The sequence below is a fragment of the Podarcis tiliguerta genome, assembly GCF_965153285.1.
Source record: "Podarcis tiliguerta genome assembly, chromosome: 2".
Classification (NCBI taxonomy): domain Eukaryota; kingdom Metazoa; phylum Chordata; class Lepidosauria; order Squamata; family Lacertidae; genus Podarcis; species Podarcis tiliguerta.
This window is the reverse complement of record NC_139535.1, coordinates 44482870-44486781: the sequence shown is the minus strand read 5'-3', so window position 1 is coordinate 44486781 and position 3912 is coordinate 44482870.

Genomic DNA, 3912 nt, shown 5'->3' with positions numbered 1-3912 from the left:
CAATTAGATATTAGATTAGATATAAAAGAAGATAAAGCAGCCTTAAAATAGTTAGGATGCTTTTTGTTGGCTAGAATGGCAGTTTTATAGAATTGACCTAGAAAGGTAGGGTAACAATAAGAGAATGTGCTGACCTACTAAATAGTTCGTTCTCTCTTTGCTTGGTGGGATGGTATGCATCCATGAGTAGAAAACATTGCAAAGAGTGTGTGCATGCAATGCTAGATTTATGCTTTTTCAGAAATCCACATGTTATGGTACCAACATCCTGGACTTTTGTTTTTAACAAAACAAAAAACTCAGATCATTTTTGAGTTTTTGAAGAAAATACACCCGGTCTTTCATGTATACATCTTTTAACATTTGATGGACCACACAGAGAGTTTGTACTAAGGAAAGTTTACCCAAGCACAAGAAGTGAGAATTGGCTCTATGAGTTCATTTAAAGACTGGTGCCTTTAACCTTTTTAGTAAACCATCTAAAACTACAAGTTAATACTCATATGTGGACCAGAAAGATAAATGTTTGGTTTTAGCAATACTGTACTTGGAAAGTGGAAACTATATTTAACCCTATTTTCAAGCAGCCCTGTCTCTGTGTAACCAAAATCCTAGCACATTCACCTCCAATAAAACTTGAGAAGAATCCAATTGCAAGGTGCAGAGAATAGCTATTTATTTGTTTATGTGTGTGCTTTGGGAAAGATTTGTGTGATCTTAATGATGTCAGAGTGTTAAATGTCAAGGTTGGAGACCTTCTGCTGTTACCATGTTGTAACCTTGGTAGCTGCTTAATGACAGGTTCTGAAAGGCACTCTCTTTTAGTATACAGTGGTACCTCGGGTTACATACGCTTCAGGTTACAGACGCTTCAGGTTACGGACTCTGCTAACCCAGAAATAGTACCCCGGGTTAAGAACTTTGCTACAGGATGAGAACAGAAATTGCGTGGCAGCGGTGCGGGAGGACCCATTAGCTAAAGTGGTGCTTCAGGTTAAGAACAGTTTCAGGTTAAGAACGGACCTCCAGAATGAATTAAGTTCTTAACCCGAAGTACCATTATAGTAATAACAGCAGAAGCAACCCCCATCAGCCACTAGGTGGTGCTGTTCTATATCCCTAGTGCTTAGCTAAGGTTCTTCTTGGTGTGTTGTCTTAGAAATGCTCCCATAAGGATCAGTGTTGTGCTGGAAGTCTGTGCTGTCAGTTTATCTGCCAGATATGTAATAAAGTGTTTTGTTCCAAGCCAATATCACAGTATTTATCAGGGCCGGATTTAGGTTTGATGAGGCCCTAAGCTACTGAAGGTAATGGGGCCCCTTATATGTCCAGCTGTCCTTTGGCAACAACAAATTGTTGCTTGTTTTGTGTTGAATATATGCTATAGGGTAATTTATGGACCTAATAGGTATCTAAGCCATTTGCACATAACAAAATATGTATTTTAATATTAGATAAACAGGTACAACAGCTTGACCTACATTCAACTGTGCTGCACTGCAGTCTGCAGTCACACGCTACATGTTGCCTGCAACTAGTCCATGCAGAATGTAGGCACCATATATATAGAAATGAGCAAAGCAGTGATATTTTAGGGAGCAGGCTAGCAGGCAGGGCCTATTACTAGGAGTCTACACAATACAAAACACTGTTGCTATATGTAGGTTTTATTTTATTTGTTTTTTATCTTATATTTTGGAAATGTACATCCAGGGGGTTTTTTCCCCTTTAATTCCCCCCCCCCAAGAGAGTGGGGCCCTAAGCTATAGCTTGTTTAGCTTATACATAAATCCAGCACATATAGATGGGGCCTATGATTTAGGTGGACTCATTGTTACTGGTCTGGGAAACAACAGATTCTGGCTGGCTGGAGGTTCTGCTACGTGAACAAAGAACAGTAAACTCAGCCGAAGTCAGCTACGGATCACATGCAAGCCTATTGGTTACTCCAGATATGGTCCATTTACCCGAACCCTACACCATCCTAAAATCAAGGACGAGTTCCCTAAAGTTCAGCATCCCTTTATTAAATACATTTAAGTAAAGGAACGTGATTGGCAGTTGCCCTATTGTCATGGATTCCTTTGGGAAAACATTTGTGTTTGTGAAGGAAAACTTTCTGAACTATAATGCAGCTTTGGGAATACCACCACTCCCTCCTTTCTTGCTTTGATCTTTATTGTTGTTATTATGTATCGCTTTTTGTTTTAGAAAATGAAAACAATACAGAAAGAAAGAACAGTAAATGGAGGTAAAAAAACAAAAACCCTTCAGTTTGTTGAAGATGGAGGTGTGAAATAAAGACCAGGGAAGTGAAGGTGGGTAGCTGAGGCCTGAATATTATGTAAGTTTAGGGTCCCCATTTGGCCATCGTAAACTGTGTCTGGATGGAAATAGCTGAAATGTCTGCTCTTGGAGGCAGCTGTGAGATGATAGTGACGATGACGGGGACTTGGATGTATGGGAAGCCATGTCTGCAGCGTACTTTTTCTGTGAATTTGCTTAAAAATAGCTCAAAATCTTCATTATAGATTTTTGAGATTTCACAAAAAAACTCAACAACTTTGGAGAAATACCCAAAGAAACTTTTTTTGTCCTGATTTTTGCCTTTGGAAATATGGGAACCCTATTTAAGCTATTCCTTCCCAGCGTGATAATCATACTTTGTTGCTGGTGATCAGAAGGGGTGGGTGTGTTAGGCTAAGAGGCTTTCTTACCAGAAGAGTGCACAAGCAGGCTTTTAAATGCAGGCCTTTCCCTTCTTGCCATTTGCCCACTCAAAATCACCTTGCCCAAGCTACCAGTACTTTTCTCCCTGCAAAGACAGATATTGCATTGCATTTTCATTGTACGCCACCTTGGGAGTGTTTTTCTCTCTTTAACAATGTCATTATAAAAGTTCAACTAACAATTAGAATACATAAATAAATACATTTTCCCCCATGCCAAGCAAGCAACTTGGCAAATTGTAGGCACTTTTGACTGGACAAAGGGCAAGAAGGCGTTCAGCTAAGATCATCCCACTGCTATTTCATCTGCTCCCTTATCAACCTCTGACAAGGGTTGATTCAAAGTGTCGGTGCTGACCTTTAAAGCCCTAAACGGCCTCGGCCCAGTATACCTAAAAGAGCGTCTCCACCTCCATCGTTCTACCGGGACACTGAGGTCCAGCTCTGAGGGCCTCCTGGCGGTTCCCTCACTACGAGAAGCCAAGTTACAGGGAACCAGGCAGAGTGCCTTCTCGGTAGTGGCACCCGCCCTGTGGAACGCCCTCCCATCAGATGTCAAGGAAATAAACAGATATCTGAGTTTTAGAAGACATCTGAAGACAACCCTGTTTAGGGAAGTTTTTAATGTTTAATAGGTTATTGTATTTTAGTGTTTTGTTGAAAGCCGCCCAGAGTGGCTGGGGAAACCCAACCAGATGGGCGGGGTATAAATAAATTATTATTATTATTATTATTATTATTATTATTATTATCTGAGGCTGCTTCTCAAGTAAAATAAAAGGTGGGAGGAACTGTGTGTAAATGTGTAGCTAGGCACTACGAAGAACTATCCAGACAAGAATAAGCAACATGTCAGGGTGTGTGTGTGGATTTCTTCTTGAAGATCTAGTTTGAAGAAGAGCCCTGTGTAAGCTTAAAGCTGCCTTAATGCATTGTGAAACGTAAATGGCTACTTTGGGACAGAATATACGGTACTTTGATCTACTGTCAGGGTGTCTTCCATCTCGCCATGTGGACTGCAGCACTATCAAAGAGCGCGCAAAATCCACTAGGATGATTAGGGAGCCAGCTGTCGTCTCCCTCCTTTGTTAGACGTCGAAGGGCTTAGCCGTCATCCTCTGGCGAGGAGGGCGGGCCGCTTTCCTGGAAAATAGGTATCGCGCCGGGCCGCCGGCTGAAGTCA